This window comes from Lutra lutra, chromosome 15, assembly GCF_902655055.1.
Source record: "Lutra lutra chromosome 15, mLutLut1.2, whole genome shotgun sequence".
Taxonomy (NCBI): domain Eukaryota; kingdom Metazoa; phylum Chordata; class Mammalia; order Carnivora; family Mustelidae; genus Lutra; species Lutra lutra.
In genome coordinates, this window is record NC_062292.1 from 31974452 (window position 1) to 31992409 (window position 17958).

Below are 17958 nucleotides of genomic sequence, written 5' to 3' on the forward strand. Positions count from 1 at the left end.
GAAAGAAGTTACTGTGGCTGATGTCGAAGAGATTACTGCCTATGGTCTCCTCCAGGATTCTGAGGGATTCCTGTCTCACATTGAGGTCTTTTATCTATTTTGAGTTTATCTTTGTGTACGGTTTAAGAGAATCATCGAGTTTCATTCTTCTACATATAGCTGCCCAGTTTTCCCAGCACCATTTATTGAAGAGACTGTCTTTTTTCCACTGTATATTTTTTCCAGTTTTGTCAAAGATTAACTGACCATAGAGTTCAGGGTCCATATCTGGGCTCTCTACTCCATTCCACAGGTCTATGTGTCTGTTTTTATGCCAGTACCATGCTCTCTTGGTGATCAGGGCTTTGTAGTAAAGCTTGAAATCAGGTAACGTCATGCCCCCAGTTTTATTTTTGTTTTTCAACATTTCCTTAGCAATTCATGGTCTATTCTGGTTCCATACAAATTTTTGGATTATTTGCTCCAGCTCTTTGAAGAATACTGGTGGAATTTTGATTGGAATGGCATTAAAAGTATAGATTGCTCTAGGCAGTATAGACATTTTAACAATGTTTATTCTTCCGATCCAAGAGCATGGAATGGTCTTCCACCTTTTTGTGTCTTCTTCGATTTCTTTCATGAGTGTTCTGTAGTTCCTCGAGTACAGATCCTTTACCTCTTTCATTAGGTTTATTCCCCGGTATCTTATGGTTCTTGGTGCTATAGTAAATGGAATCGATTCTCTAATTTCCCTTTCTGTATTTTCATTGTTAGTGTATAAGAAAGACACTGATTTCTGTACATTGACTTTGTATCCTCCCACGTTGCTGAATTGCTCTATGAGTTCTAGTAGTTTGGGGGTGGAGTCTTTGGGTTTTCCATATAAAGAATCATGTCATCTGCGAAGAGAGAGAGTTTGACTTCTTCATTGCCAATTTGGATACTTTTATTTCTCTTTGTTGTCTGATTGCTGTTGCTAGGACTTCTAATACTATGTTGAACAAGAGTGGTGAGAGTGGGCATCCTTGTCGTGTTCCCGATCTCAATGGGAAGGCTGCAAGCTTTTTCCCATTGAGGATGATATTTGCTGTGGGTCTTTCATAGACAGATTTTATTAAGTTCAGGAATGTTCCCTCTATCCCTATACTTTGAAGCGTTTTAATCAGGAATGGATGCTGGATTTTGTCAAATGCTTTTTCTGCATCAATTAAGAGGACCATGTGGTTCTTCTCTCTTCTCTTATTAATTTGTTCTATCACATTGATTGATTTGCAAATGTTGAACCATCCTTGTAGCCCAGGAATGAATCCCACCTGGTCATGGTGGATAATCTTTTTAATGTGCTGTTGGATCCTGTTTGCTAGGATCTTGTTGAGAATCTTAGCATCCATATTCATCAGTGATATTGGTCTGAAATTCTCCTTTACGGTAGGATCTTTGCCTGGTTTGGGGATCAGGGTAATGCTGGCTTCATAGAAAGAGTCTGGAAGTTTTCCTTCTGCTTCAATTTTTTGAAACAACTTCAGGAGAATGGGTGTTATTTCTTCTTTGAAAGTTTGGTAGAATTCCCCAGGGAATCCGTCAGGTCCTGGGCTCTGGTATTTTGGGAGGTTTTTGATCACTGCTTCAATCTCGTTACTACATATCAGTCTCTTCAGGTTGTCCATTTCTTCCTGGTTCCATTTTGGGAGTGGATAGCTTTCCAGGAATGCATCCATTTCATCTAGGTTGCTTAGCTTATTGGCATATAACTGTTGGTAATAACTTCTCATGATTGTTTCCACTTCCTTGGTGTTAGTTGTGATCTCTCCCTTTTCATTCATAATTTTATTAATTTAGGCTTTCTCTATTTTCTTTTGGATTAGTGTGACCAATGGCTTATCGATCTTATTGATACTTTCAAAAAACCAGCTTCTAGTTTCATTGATACGTTCTACTGTATCTCTGGTTTCTACCTCATTGATCTCAGCTCTAATCTTGATTATTTCCCTTCTTATGTGTGGAGTTGGTTTGATTTGTTGTTGATTCTCCAGTTCTTTAAGGTGTAGAGACAGCTGCTGTGTTGTGGATTTTTCAATTTTTTTGAGGGAGGCTTGGATGGCTATGTATTTCCCCATTAGTACAGCCTTTGCTGTATTCCATAGGTTTTGGACCGAAGTGTCTTCATTCTCATTGGTTTCCATGAATTGTTTCAGTTCTCCTTTGATCTCCTGGTTGATCCAAGCATTCTTAAGCAAGGTGGTCTTTAGCTTCCAGGTGTTTGAGTTCCTTCTGAACTTTTCCTTGTGATTGAGCTCCAGTTTCAAAGCATTGTGATCTGAGAATGTGCAGGGAATAATCTCAGTCTTTTGGTATCGGTTGAGTCCTGATTTGTGACCCAGTGTGTGGTCTATTCTTGAGAAGGTTCCATGTGCACTTAAGAAGAATGACTATTCTGTTGTTTTAGGGTGGAATGTTCTGTATATATCTATGAGGTCCACCTAGTCCAATGTGTCATTCAATGCTCTTGTTTCTTTATTGATTTTCTGCTTCGATGATCTGTCTATTTCTGAGAGAGGCATGTTAAGATCTCCTACTATTAAAATATTCATATCAATATGACTCTTTATCTTGATTAACAGTTTTCTTATGTAATTGGCTGCTCCCATATTGGGGGCACAGATATTTACAGTTGTTAGATCATTTTGGTGGATAGTCCCTTTAAGAATGATGTAGTGTCCTTCTGTATCTCTCACTACAGTCTTTACTTTAAAATCTAATTTATCTGATATGAGAATCGCTACCCCAGCCTTCTTTTGAGGCCTATTAGCATGAAAGATGCTTCTCCATCCCTTCACTTTCAGTCTGGGTGTATCTTTAGGTTCAAAATGGGTCTCTTGTAGACAACATATGGATGGGTCCTGTCGTTTTATCCAATCTGCAACCCTGTGCCATTTTATGGGTGCATTTAGGCCATTCACATTGAGAGTGATTATTGATAGATACTTTTTTATTGACATCGCGTTACCTTTGAAGTCTTTCTTTCTGTAGATTGTCTCCATATTTCCGTTCAATGCTATTCTTAGGTTTTTTCCTCTTTTATTGAACCCCCCTTAATATTTCCTGCAGTGTCAGCTTGGTGGTTGCATAGTCTTTTAAGCCTTGCCGGTCTTGGAAACTCTTTATCTCTCCATCCATTTTGAATGTCAGTCTTGCTGGATAAAGTATTCTTGGCTGCATGTTCTTCTCATTTAATGCCCTGAATATATCTTGCCACCCCTGTCTGGCTTGCCAGGTCTCTGTGGGCAGGTCTGACATTATTCTGATGGGCTTTCCTCTGTAAGTAAGGAGCCTCTTTGTCCTAGCGGCTTTCAAGAGATTATACCTACAATTTTGATTCCTCAATTTGACTATCAGGTGCCTTGATGTTTTTCTGGAATCTATAATCTTGGGTGGAGACCGTTCGGCCTCTAATACATGAACACTGGTTCCACTCACAAGATTGGGAAAATTTTCATGAAGAACTTGTTCCACTGTATCTTCTAGACTTCTTTCTTTCTCTTCCCTTTCAGGGATTCCAATGATTCTGACGTTGCAACGTTTCATGGCATCATTTATTTCCCTGATTCTGTTTTCATGGTTTCTGAGCTGTTTGTTCCAGGCTTCCTCTTGATCCTTTCTCTCTCTTTGTCCTCCAGATCACTAATTCTATCTTCTGTCTCAGTTACCCTAGCTTTGAGATAATTTAGATTAGATTGGAACTCATTGAGAGCATTGTGAACCTCAGCCCTGGTAGCTTTTAGCTCTGCCCTAACATTGTGAACATCCTGTCTGGTCGCTTTCATCTTGGCCCTAATCAATTCCATTTGGTCATCCATGGCTTTCTCCAACCTAGCTATTTCCTGGATAATTGTTAGCCTGAATTCTCTTTCCGACATATTGTCTATGTTGATAGCTGTTAGCTCTGTTGCAGAAGGTCCATCCTCTGTATTTTTCTTCTGTTGGGCATTCCTCCTCCTAGTCATTTTGGTGAGAGATGACTGAACAGATGTAGCTGGTTTTATCGACCGTGGTGCAATCTGGGTGCACCCTGGAACGTTTCTTAGCAATCAGGATTCCCCACCCAAATGAGTGAAAAAAGAAAGGAAAAAGAAAAAAAGAGAGAGAGAGAGATAGAAAAGAAAGGGAAGATAAAAGAGAAGGTTCAGCCCAAATGGGCCCCACGGTAAGATTTATGAGGTATACAAACAAAAACAGACAAACAAAAAGACTGATAAAAGTATATGACAAGAGAAAAAAATTATATATATGCAAATAAAGGAAGAACCTTGTCAAAAAGAACCCCAAGTGTAAGATTTATATACTATCAGGGCAAACACAAAAACACAGAAACACTGGTGAAAGAAAAAGATGGGAGAGTGGTTATAAATTCTCAGTGTGGGCGAGGAAGGTTGTTTTGATTCTTCCTGGATGCATCTTGATATCTTTGTTAAAGGACTCAACTTTCCTAGGCTAAAGGGGGATTAAAAATTGGTTTACCTATAGGGGTAGTATTGATTGGGGAAAGGGGATTACTTTGAAGCTTAACTCTATATGAATATTAGAAAATAAAAATAAAAAAGGAATAAACTAGACTAAACTAAACTAAAATTTAAAAAAAAAATCAAAAAATAGAAATGCAAAAGTAAAACACAGGTGTATGTATCAAAAAGTTCAGGTTAGAAGGTTATTATGGAATTTAATGTACTGGACAGCTCGTTGTGATGGTTAATAGGTTAAAAAATTATCTATATATAAAAAATGAGCCAGAATAGTGGGAACAAATTAAAAATAAAAGTTGTCCTTTGAAATAGTGGTGGTGGTTCTCTTGTAGTCTTTTTTTTTTTTTTTCTTTCCTGGTTGGTTTTCTGAGAGAGGGGCCTGCCACGTGGGTTTTCAGGCAATGATGTTCCCTGAGTTAAGTCCTCCAGTCCCCCTCAAGGGGGTGTGCTCTGAGGAAACCAGTTTATTCAGGCTTTTGTTCTCTGGAGGTTTTTATGTTTGCTCACCTTATTTTTTTCTTTCCTCTCGCCTTGACTGCTTTTGATGGATTTTGTAGGTTTAGAGGAAAGAAAATTGCACCCTGACCTCCCTCTCAGAGAGAAGCCTCAGTCTGTTCTTCTGTGGGTGTTGCAGATCCCATATAAATCCCCCCTTGGCCGCTGGCAGAGCAGGTCCCGAGTTGAGGTCCCTGGGGATGCAGGATCTTCTGCTTGTACCCAAAACCATGGCAGCAGTGGCGGCTGTCTGGGCAGCTCCAGACCACCAGAGAGGTTCCAAGCAGTGATCGCACAATGAGATTTTCCCGCTGGCCCGGGCTGGGAATGCCTGGTCTTTCTGGGTCTAAGAGCGCCGGGCTTGCTTGCACCTCTTTCAGGGGAGAGTCTGGGGCACGTGTCTTAGGCTCTGAGACAATGGTGCAAGTCAAAGAGCGCCGGCTGGGCCTTTGTACCTCTCTCAGGGGAGGATGAGGGGCGCGCGCATCTCAGGCTCTGTAGCAGGGCTCACGCGTTCTGCCCTCCAGCGTGGCTCCCATCCCCTCACAGGGACCAGAACCCATGCAATCTTGGGAGCGCTGGCAGCTCAGGGACCAAGACCTGGTTTCTCTGCTGCACTCTCTCTGGCTCCATGCCAGGGGAGGCTGTCCTGGGACCTGGGACTTAAGCCCCTGTCCCTAGCCACCCCGATTCCCACAATTCCCCCCTCCCAGCGATCTTTTGCTCTTTTGGAGTGCTTTCAACCAGTCTCCAAGTTAATGCTGGTCCCAAGACGCTGGGCACTCTAGCTCGTTAGGGGTATTACTTTCCAACCAGTCACCTCTGGTGGCTCCCTCCCCCTTTTGTTATCTTCAGATATCAGTCCGCCTTTCCCACTCCACTTTGCATGCTCACTGGCATCTTCTGCCCCTGTAGAGATCCAGATGTGTATAATTCTGATCTCAGGCTGATTTCATGGGTGATCGGAGTTCTTTGGTCGGTAATCAGCTCAGTTTAGGGTACAGGTTGAAAAGACGCCTCCTCCTACTTCCCCGCCATCTTGTCTATATGAAGTCCCAGTAGTTCAGGTTTGCCTTTCCTTCCCTCCCTTTGGAAGACCTGTCTAGCAAGAAGTTGCTGCAGCTGAGATCACCAAGGTTGATGCCTGTGTTCTGCTCCAGGATTTGGATGGATTCCTGTCTCCCATTTAGGGCTTTCACCCATTTTGAGTCTATTTTCGTGTCTGCTGAAAGGAAATGGTCCAGTTTCATTCTTCTGTATGTGGCTCTCCAATTTTTCCAACACCATTTGTTGGAGAGACAGTCTTTCTTTCCATTGGGTGATCTTTGCTGCTGTGTTGAAGATTAGTTGACCTATTTATTTTTTTAATATTTTATTTATGTATTAGAGAGAGAGAACATGAGTGGTGGGAGTGAGAAGCAGACTTCCTGCTGAACATGGAGCCCAACTCGGGGCACAATCCCCGGACCCTGGGATCATGATCTGAGCAGAAGGCAGATGCTTAACAGACCGGGCCACCCAGGTGCCCCACTTTTATATTTTTTGAATAGTTCCTCTATCCACAGAGGGTGCCCAATGGACTGAGGACCAGAAAAGAAGGATGGGATTTTGTCCACAGATATTTCTGAATCGTACTTGTGAGACCGGCAGCGCTCACACTGGCTGAGAGGAGCCCAGACAAGGTGCCCCTAGTGAAATTTTCAACTCCACTCTGGAGCCCAGAACTGGCCAAGCCTGGCCCTGGATGTGCCTGGGAGAGCTCATCCTTCACCTGATGGATATCCCTGGCCCAGAGTCCTGTGGACAAATTTTCCAAGGCTCTGTCTGTGTGTGGGGTTGTATCTTTATGGCTGGTGTGGGCAGGCGAGCTCAAGACACATGAGCCGTTAATGGATGAATATACAGATGATTCTGGGCTTTGTTATCTTGTGAAATCCATGTCAGCTTGCATTTAGCTGGTATAAACTACACTTCTTTGGCTGGCTTGAAAATTTTGTATCTATTACCTGAAATTTGCTTTTCTTTTTTTCAAACACTTAAGACTTTTAGGAAAATATACCTATGTTATGTTGTATCTTGATTTTATACAGTAATCTTCGATTAAAAATATTTGAAAATGATAGAATAGTAATTAGTGATGTCTGCACTGTGCCTAAATTTCATCTAATTCCTCTCAAAAACTAATACAATGTCTTTGCTCTTAAGAGTGGGATGAGGCTTCAGATGTCATCAAAGAAACATACATGTTGTTTTTAAGTTTTTTAGGTTAATTTTACTATGGCAGGTTACTCCTTTCTGTTAAAGAGATTAACTGAAGTTTTTGGTACTTATTTTTTTCCCCAATGTATAAGGCCAGTATACAAAAAAACAAACAAACAAACAAACACACCACCCCTACACACACACACACACACACACACACACACACACACACACACACACACACACAATAAAATAAAATCCTTAGATCTTGGAACTGATAGAGATCTTAGGGAAAGTACCAGTGACACAACACTCTGCCCACAGACTCAGGCTGAGTTTTTCATAAGGGATTGATTTCCCTGAGCCATGAATTCCATCCACTTTCACACAGAATATAGAGGAAACAGTTAGAACAGAAGGAGGAAGCAGGGTTTGAGGATAAACAGAGAATCCAGTGGTAAACAGAGAATCCATTCTCTCTCAGTTGTGTGTGCGTGATGTGGATGCCAATGATCATTCTTCTGATTTACCGAATATTCACTTGACTAGAAAGGAGAATCTGAGACAACTAGAGGAATATTGGAGCTATTATAGACTTGATGCCAAAATAAAATATCAGTGAGAAAAGATCACGATAGGTTCAAGGCCTTTGGGAAACCATTGTGTTCATTAGATTTCATCTGCTCAAAGCCTCACCTGTCTTTTCCTTCTAACGAATTCATCACCTGAGAGAAGCTGTCTTGGAGGACATGCGAGTCATCCAGCAAGTAAGGATGAGGATCTAGCATTTTCCACATGCAAGTGGTTCAGATTCCAAGTAGCTTTTGGTCTCTTGTACTAATGAGCAGATGGCTTTTCTTGATGACGTGCAAAAGTAAAAAGGTGTGGTTATGGACATTGGGGAGGGTATGTGCTATGGTGAGTGCTGTGAAGTGTGTAAACCTGGTGATTCACAGACTTGCACCCCTGGGAGTAAAAATACATTATGTTTATTAAAAAAATATTTTAAAAATTAAAAAAAAAAAAAGTAAAAAGGATACAGCGCTTAACCATGGGTGCTGGAGAGCTGAGTTTCAGTCCTTTTCTAGCATTTCCAGATCCCTTGAGATACGTGGTAGTATTCCAGATATTATCAGTCTCTTCAAGTTCTTTTACATTCAAGATGGCATTTTTTTTTAAGTAATCTCTACGTCCAGTGTGAGGCTCGAACTCATGAACCCCAGATCAAGAGGCATATGCTATACCCATGAGCCAGCCAGACACCCCTCAAGATGGCATTCTAGAATACCAGTGCTTTTAAATACTAAAATCTGTTGTCAATCCAACATTGTCCCTCATGCCTCTGTGCATTGATTTTTCATTACACAATTTTTCAAGTTGAGATCAAATTCTCAGGGCTTTCACTGAGGACCTTTGACATCAGAAGAGTCTTGCCAGAGTTCGTGGGGCTCACACAAAGCAGATCATAGTCTGGTCATGCAGGTGATGGTCCCTTGCACAAAGTGCTCTAAAACACTGATAATCCATATACAGAAACAATTGGTTATCTGAAGATCAGACACCTGGCAGCCTAAAGCATTGCAACCAGCTCACAATAAGGAAAAGGAGCATCTCTGGCTCCCAGTGAGCCAATCATTTTTATCATAAAATTTTTATTATTTAATACTTTGTTAATGTATTACTTTATTATGTTTTAATTTAGTTTATCACTTATGTTATCATAATTATTATAAATATGTATAATTACATGCATGCTATAAGCATAATATATAGATTATATAATTTTATACATATTAATACTTATACATTGAATGATATATAGATGATTATAATTATTATTGATCATTATTGTCATTATTATGTACAGTACTGATCATAGTTGTTATGAAATACAGTTTCTCTATCCATAGAAGTGTTCAGTTGTCTGAAGACAGCTTTGGAGAGGGATTCCAGCCTACAGAACTTTCTAAATCTTCCAAGAAACCAGGCAGGACTGGACCCACAAGCTCTGCAGAGGCCCTCCTGGAAAGCCAAGCCACATCTCTGCAGTGATTGGCCCCAGATAGCTTTTCTTGTTCTTGCTCCCAACTTCGCACACACACTCCTGAGCTTGAGACCAAGAGGGGAAATAGATAGGCTCTTCAGATATGGTCTATAACATAGAACAGCCCTCTTCTGTCAGCTCCTGTCCTGCTCCCCTACCCCAACATCCTGTCATCTGACCTTCCCCTTTCACCATCCAAAAGCGTTCCTGCTCCTCTGCCTGCCTTTGACTTGAGTCTCTGCCAAGTGCCCCCCTGACTCACTCTCCTGTTGTCAGTAAGTAGTTCCTGTTCTGTCATGGGTGATCGTTCATTATCTCGGGATTCTCTCTCCCTCTCCCTCCCCCTCTGCACCTTCCTCTGTTCACACAAGAGCTAGCACATGCAGTCTCTCTCAAATAAATAAAGACAGGATCCCTGGGTGGCTCAGTTGGTTAAGCATGTGCCTTCACCTCAGGTCATGATCTTGGGGTCCCGAGATCAGATAGAGCCCCACATGGGTTCCCTGCTCAACAGAAGAGTCTGCTTCTCCCTCTCCCTCTGCTTGCTGCTCCCACTGCATACATTCTCTCTCTCTCTCTCTCTCTCTCTCTCTCTCTTAAATAAATAGATAAATAAAATCTGTAAGAAAAATAACAATTCACATGAAAATTCCAAATTGTATTGTGGTTCTAAATCAGGATCCTAGGTCAGAAAGTAGCCAACTGAAAATGGTTATTGGCACTTATTGTGACTTAGGAGAGAACAGTTCTCCCTATGGAGGCCAACCCAGACAGAGCCATGCATGCCTCCTGGAGTCCCTGCTTCAAACAGTCATGAAAACAGAAGAGTGGGCCCTGCAAGCAGCCTGTCAGAGAATTAACCGAGTGCCCTCGGAAAGATGCAGCGCAGGTATAGACATGACACAGCAGGTGGACAGCTATTTGCAAAACAGCAAGATGTCAAAGCTGCATTAGAATTGTATTATCTCAAAGAACTGTTTAGAAACCAATGTCATCCAATGATACAGTCTGTAAGTGTGCAAATGCGGAGACCGTGAATGTGGCTAAGAACCCAGAATCTGTTAGTGGTTCCAATGAAAGAAAGACTTTTGTGGATTCAGTAACTTCTGCCCTCCAGCAAAAACAAGGGAAAACTTTGACTTGTCATGGCATTATGAGGAGGCTGTTTCTGAAAGATCATAACAACAACAACAAAAATGTTGCCCCCTTCTGCAAGGGTTTGGTAAATGTGGGATGGAGCACTGTCTTTCCACAAAGGACAGAGGAAGCAAAGGTGAGAAAAGGTACCTGGGTCTCTTCCAGGCATCGTGGCAAAGCTGTCTCTTGAGATGCCATCCATTTTGGTGCTGGGAAATCTGTACTTTTAGGTTACTGCATGGTGTGCAGGTCCCACAGAATCTGGAGATTTGCCTAAATGTGCCACGTGGATCCAAGAGACTATTCCCTGGAGTTTGGCAGCACAGGGTTGGTTAGCAAGGCCTGATATGGGCCTTTCCAAAGGGCTTGAAGAAGTTTTTTTTTTTTTTTTCTGGAGTTCTTTTCCAGTAGACAAGATCTCCAGGTTGCAAGATGGGATGCTTAAGGTCATCCCCTTAAATGCACTGGGAAACCACACCTCTCCCAAAGCATGGTATTTTTAACAAGAACAATTAAGCCCTTACATATCAATTTCCATTCATTTTATTTATAAATTCCCTTTATTAATTTTCATAGCCTGAAATTCACATTGCCTGTGTGGACTGAGAAATCTGACCCAAAATGTGAGTTTACTACATCTACTCGCATTGGAGGTACGTAGAGGAATACGTATAAAATTTACTCTACAGGAATGTGCTTTAAAGCCAGGCATTAATATATTCCTATTGAAAAACTTTTGAGGAAATAATCAGAACCCACACAACAGTGAAGAATGTGAACCAAAGAAGAAGGTGGTGGAGGAGGAGGGGACAGGGGCAGGGAGGGGAGGGGAGGGGCGGGAGAAAGAGAAGAAAAGCTTGCAAAGACCACATACTGCAAATGACAAACTTTGCATATTTTCAAAAAAAAAAAAATGTATTGGCATCAAGATGAAAGATTACAAAAAATGTCCAGGCATTGGAAAGGAACCCAGGCAAAACTTCTAGAATTGACAAATGAAATAACTAAAATTATAAACTCAGCTAGAGGGCTAAGAAGATGCCGAGGAATTAATTATCTGGAAGGCAGATTTGAAGGTACTCTCAACGATGCCACAAGGATTAGAACATGGAAAATGTGGATAAAACTCTTCATGAAATTTCAAAGCACTTAAAAGGTCCTCAAATGTATTTGCACAGCCTCCTAGATGGGAATCTCTCTTTTCTTCCTCTGTGACCTCATTTGGTATTATTTCCCCATGACCCAGAAGCTTCATTCACTCTTGTGGAAGATGCTGTGATGGTTCCTTTTTTGTGTTGGCTTCGCTGGACCACAAGGTGCCCAACTGGGTGAAACTTTGCTCTGGGCATATGAGAGTGTTTCTGGATGAGAATAACATTTGAATTGGTTACACAGTAAAACAGATTGCCACCCCAATGCTGCTGGGCCTCATCCAACTGTTTGAGCCAGAACCAAAAGGCTGAGTAAGGGAGACGCCCCTCTTTCTAACCCTCTGTCTTTGAGCTGGGACATTGGTATTCTCCTGCCTGGGTCATAACCATGTGATCCAGTTTCTAATAAATCCCTCTCTAGAGAGAGATGACATGGAGATGTAGGTATAAACAGTCAGTTGTTTCTGTGGAGAATGCCGACTAGTACACATTCAATCCTCCTCCTGACTTAGTTCCATTGATTTAACTCCTTCCTTTCTTTGGAAAATGAGGATTCAAGTTAGATGCCCTTTCTGACCTAAACAACTTTAGACCACACTGATCCACAGTTCCCACCCCAGTGAATGGAAACACCACTCTGTGGTCCAGATGGTGGATCTGCATTGTCACAGCTCTGTCCTAGGGTAGCTTTGGGTAGTTTGCCATGTTCCCCCAGGGCCACAAGAAGCCCTTATTATTTCCCAAGTGGACTGATAAGAGGCCACATCCTATATCAGCTACAGGAGAAATAGAGCAGAACAACAAGTGGATGAACCCAAAGAGCAGACTGCTTGTGAATGAAAAATGAAATGAAATGAAAAATTGAATGAAAAATGAAATGAGAAAATGCTTGTTCAACCAATTCTCATTTAAATTAGGAAATCTTGGTTGCAATTCAGATAAAATCAGCAATTTAATATGGCAGAGGGTATTTTAAAATTTTTCTTATGAAGACGGGAAACTTGCACTGGGGAAAGTTAAAATCCCTTTTAACTGATGATTAAACAAAAAATTCAAATTATTTATTTGACCAAGAAACAGAGGATCTCAATCTAAAGAAATCTCAAGGAAAAAAAAAAAGGACTGATAGAATGAGAGTGCAGATTTAGATATTAACTAAAATTGAGTAGAGAATATATGACAATGATGGATATAGAAATATCATTGAAATCCATAGACTTGCCACATTCCTCATATCTAAATGTCACAGTCAAGTACTTCTACTTATGCTCAAGTTCCAGGCCATGCTGTGCTATGTGATACATTCCAGACCCAGAGGAGGAAGGAATCCTCCTGATTTCTTTGATTTTTAAAAATTTTTTTTTATTTATTTGACAGACAGAGATCACAAGTAGGGAGAGAGGCAGACAGAGAGAGAGAAGGGGAAGCAGGCTCCCCACTGAGCAGAGAGCCTGATTCGGGGCTCGATCCCAGGACCCTAGGATCATGACCTGAGCCGAAGGCAGAGGCTTTAACCCATTGAGCCACCCAGCTGCCCCCCGATTTCTTTGAATGAAACCCTGTAGCATGGATGACGAAGGCTGTGGGACACAGCCAAGTAGAGAAAGACTCCCTCCCCCAACCTCACTCGTAAATGCAGACTCCAATGTCCTCACTACAATAATAGCAGCTATCATCTCGCAGTAAATTAAAATTCTAAAAGAGATTATGAAAAAGCCTCAGTAGAGGAATGCAGAGATATTTCAAGAACATATCAAATGGTATAGGGTAGGTTAATAGTTGCACAGGCAGAAATAAAAGGACAATAAAGGGTGAAAATATATTAGACATAACCTGAGCCTCCTCCCACCTCGCTGCCCCAGAGACCCAGAGGCCCCTGAGGATGACGCGTGACCCAGGCCAACTGTTCCCCCGAGTGGCGCCATTTGCATAGTGACTAGGAGAATGGACTGTAGATCCAGACCACCAGGATTCCAATCTTGGCCCCATCATTTCCTTTGTGACCTTAGTTAGCTACCCAATTTAAGTGCCCCAGTTTCTATAACTGAAAAATGCTGATAATAATAGTATCTACCTCCCAGAGTAGACATAAGAGAGGGGTGAATTAATATACATGAAGTGCTTAAAATGGCAAGATGACAGTTCAGTGTCCTCTTGTTGTTATTTGCATTATTATTGTCACTGTTGGTATCTTACTGAAGCCAGCTCTCTGAGATTTCCTCTCACTCTCTCCTCCAAAAGAGTGACCTAGATGGGCACCTGGGTGGCTCAGTTGTTTAAGGGTTCCACTCTTGATTTGGGATCAGGTCGTGATCTCAGGGTCCTGGGATGGAGCCCCAAGTTGGGCTCCACTCAGCAGGTAGTCAGCTTGAGACTGTCTCTCTCCCTCTGGCCCTCCCGACCTTCTCTAAAATAAATAAATAAACAATCAAATAAGTAAATAAATCTGAAGGAGAAAAAGAATAAGAAAAGGAAGCGGAAGAAGGAGGAGGAGGAGGAGGAGGAGGAGGAGACGAGAGACCTAGATGGGGAGGAGAGAGGATGGGGAAAGTTTCTGTTGTGCTCAGAAGGCAGCATCCAGAGACTAACATCTATTTTGTTCAACCAGTGGGATTTTGTGTTTATTTACTGTCACAGATACAGTTAAGGTAACAACAATGAGGCTTAATTATTTCTTCAAAGGCCTTTTATCTGTAAAAAGAAACAATCTTTCCTGGAGAAAATTCATTATTGTATACTGTTTACTACATGCTTTGAGAATGCACACATAAAGGTTTTGTTTAAAAAAAAAAATAGCAGGCCCAAAATGGAGTCATTTGTGCTAGACCCACCAAGACTTAATATCTTAAGCTAATTCCTGTTTCAACCTCCCTCAGAAATGTAGTCTTAACTGGTCAGTGTGGAATTTTCTGGTCAGCACCAATAATGTAATCTGCCACATGGCTCCTTTCCATCCTCCAAAAGAAAATGAAGTAATCCCCATAATATACCCTTTTATCCTCAAAAGGAAGGTGACTTCACCCGGAGCAATTATTTAAAAAAATAATAATAATGACTTACTTGACTTGTCTTTAAAAACCTTTCCCTATCTATAGACTTTGGGTTGTCTTTCTAGTGTTAGATAGGATGTTGGCTGATTCATGAATCATATGATAAAACCAATTAGATCTCTAAAACTGACTCATTTCAATGTTTGTTGCTTAGCAGTCTTGACATTTCTGGTTAATTCTGAATATTTGAAGAAAATTCTGCCATCTTCCTATGTTTTCCCATTTGAGATGGACTCAGTCTATTTATATTTTTGTTAAGAGAATAAGAAGATTCAAAGATGGTTTTCCGAAACATAAGGATCTTGCTTTCTTCTCTCATTTGGTCCCAGGAAAATTGAAATCTAAACATCTTTGAATGGGAGATCACAAATAATTATTTTCTGGAGTCTCTGTCATTTTAAAAGTACATATGAAAAAACCCTCCACGTAACTTTTAATTAATTTTTCATAAAAAGAAGCTACAAATAAAAGTATCAAAGATATCTTTTAAATTTATTTAAGATTTTATTTATTTATTTGACAGGCAGAGATCACAAGTAGGCAGAGAGGCAGGCCGAGAGAGAGGAGGAAGCAGGCTCCCTGCAGAGCAGAGAGCCCAATGTGGGGCTTGATCCCAGGACCCTGGGATCATGACCCAAGCTGAAGGCAGAGGCTTATAACCCACTGAGCCACCCAGGCGCACTTTTAAATTTTTTTTTAATCTTCTAATGGTTTAAGAATTTTTAAGTTGGTAAGTTCTATGAGATAAGATTTTGGTATATAATACTATACACCTTTTCTAGTCTTTTTTTTTTTCCAACAAAATATTCACTTTGTTGAAAGAACTCATAGTTCTTTTCTTAGTTCAGTTGTTAAATTTTCAAAACAATGTATATAATTAAGAATGGATGTTCTTGGACTAAAATATCTGGAGAGTTAAGACAATATTTAAATTAATATTGTCTTCATATCCCTGTGTTTTAAATATCACTGATAACCAAATGAGATTATATTTACATTTACAATATGTTATAAGCACGCTACAAAAAGAAAGTTATTGAAAACTTAGAAAAATACATCAAGTTTATTCACTGATCTAGGGTTTTTTTTTACATTCTTTAAGTTATTCCTTTGTTTTCTATTTCTCTGAAATAGAAATATAACAGAACTATTTGTTCTGTGTCTCCATTTCAGGCACAAAATCTCTGTAATTTCCAATGAGCATAGCAATAAAGGTTTCTTTTGTTATGTTAATGAGGTGGCTTTTGGCCCTCACCTAGGAACTGGGGCTGGTGGCAGTGGGGTCAACTTGTGATTAGAGGCATGGACCCTTGAGCTCCACCAGCCAGACCTCTGGGGAAAGAAGACAGCTGGACATGAAGGTCAATGGAAATTAGTCAATAGTGTAATCAATCATGCCTATGAAATGAAACCTTCATAAAACAATATTTCTCATAACATCATGCATTTGTAAACCAGGCTTTGATTTTAGACTTTCTGTTTTAGCCAAACTAGCAAAAAGTGCGAGGTTTTTGTTTTGTTTTTTGTACATTCTCATATTTGAAATTATAAGGTTCTGTTCCCAATTCCACCACGGGTGTGGGAGAGGTGTTCCACTCACCAACAATTCTCTGATGCCAGCTAGGTGTGCTACAATGTAACTCAAATCTGACACTATCTATGTGGACATAGATACCTGGAGATAGCAGGGGATCAGTCCCACAAAAATGTCCCCCCAATCTCTGCCCCACCACACACATATTACACACTTCAGACAAGAATCACAAATCCGGGTTGTCACCTGTGCCTCCGACCGATCTATTCTAGGAATTATAGCCATTACTGTTACAGCTACCACTGCAGGAATGGCCTTGCATCAGACCGTAAAAACCACACAATGTGTGCAAAAAGGGCACGAGAATGCTAGCAAGGCTTGGAATCAACAAATAGTCCTAGATCAAAGATTTCATGAATCTCTGATTTAGAAGAACTCTTAATATATATAGGAGAGAGGATCTTTCAAATATAAGGCTTCACCTTCTGTGTGATTAGAATGTTTCTTCCTTCTGTGTTACTCCTACACCTATAATGAATAAGAAATACCGTGGAACAAGATTTCACCATATTACTAGTCATTGTGGCGGTAATTTAACTGTGGATATTAAACAGCTTCGAGATTCTATTCAGGGCATTCCTTGCTATCCTTACAATCAGTTCCAAGCGTGAGTTTCACACAAAGTATTAATGATATTCCGTCTGATGTAAACCCCTTTGCTTGGATCAAAACACTGGTCTTGGCATTATAGGTGGAATGATGACACTTTTCATTGCTATAATCATTTTACGCTTAGTCCTCAGAAGCTCACCGAAATCTTTCTGACGACTAATGGTTCGAGAACTTGCAAAATGGATTTTGCTGCTTCTGCATTAACAAAAAGGGGGGAATGTAACCATCCCTCGGAAGGATAGGCTGCTTAAAATATCATTAATGAGAAATTGTACTGGTCACGTAAGCATGCTTGATGACCTTGAGAAAACCTGTACTAGCAGCAGGCCTCCGGTGGAGAAGAGGATACACGTCCTTGACTCCCAGCAGCTCAGGGTGGAACATCGCCTATTTCCCTTTTCCATTGTCTCCCCTGCCTCCTTAAAGCTTGCTGTTAGAATAATCCCTTTATGTGCCCTTGCTCAACCAAAAATTCCATGCTGCTGGGCCAGGCACAACCTTCTCTGTTTACCTACAAGACTATGGTCGACATAGGACTCCCATTCCTTCTGGTTGACCTACAAGACCCATGACTAATGTATAACCTCCTCCTTTGTTGGTTGTGATCTTGTGTCGAATAAATACGGGACTGAGGAGTTTTTTGGGGTGACAGTTCTTTCAGCTGTCATCCCTGCTCCCTCCCTCTCCCAGGTGACGTGTTTGCACCTCATTCTTCTCCTGAGTGCAACGAGGAAGCAGCACCCCAAATGCCTGGCAGAGGGAAGCAATGCACGGAGGGAGGCCTGGTGCTTGTGTGAAGTGGGATGTCACTCAGCGCTCAGGGAGCTGTCACACCCTCAGGGCAAAGCTGTCCTCCTTTGCCCTGAGCCACAATCTTTGATGCCAGACCCATACTCTAGGCCAGGAGTGTCTTTACATTGCCCTAGGCTGTGAAGCAAAAAGATTCCATGGGGTCCCTAGTGGGAGAGAAGCAGCGTTTCCAATAGGCAAGGGTGAGTCTCCCCACTTTGCCCTCCGCAGGCCAGTGTTCTCCCAGGCCCATCCCCGAAACTGAAAACCTACACTCACTCTTCAAGGGACCGTCCTTCTAGCCCTACCCGCTCTGCTGGGCCATGGGAACCTGGAAACGATGGCGTCTGGCTTCCCATGCCAGCATCCATTCGACTCCCAACTT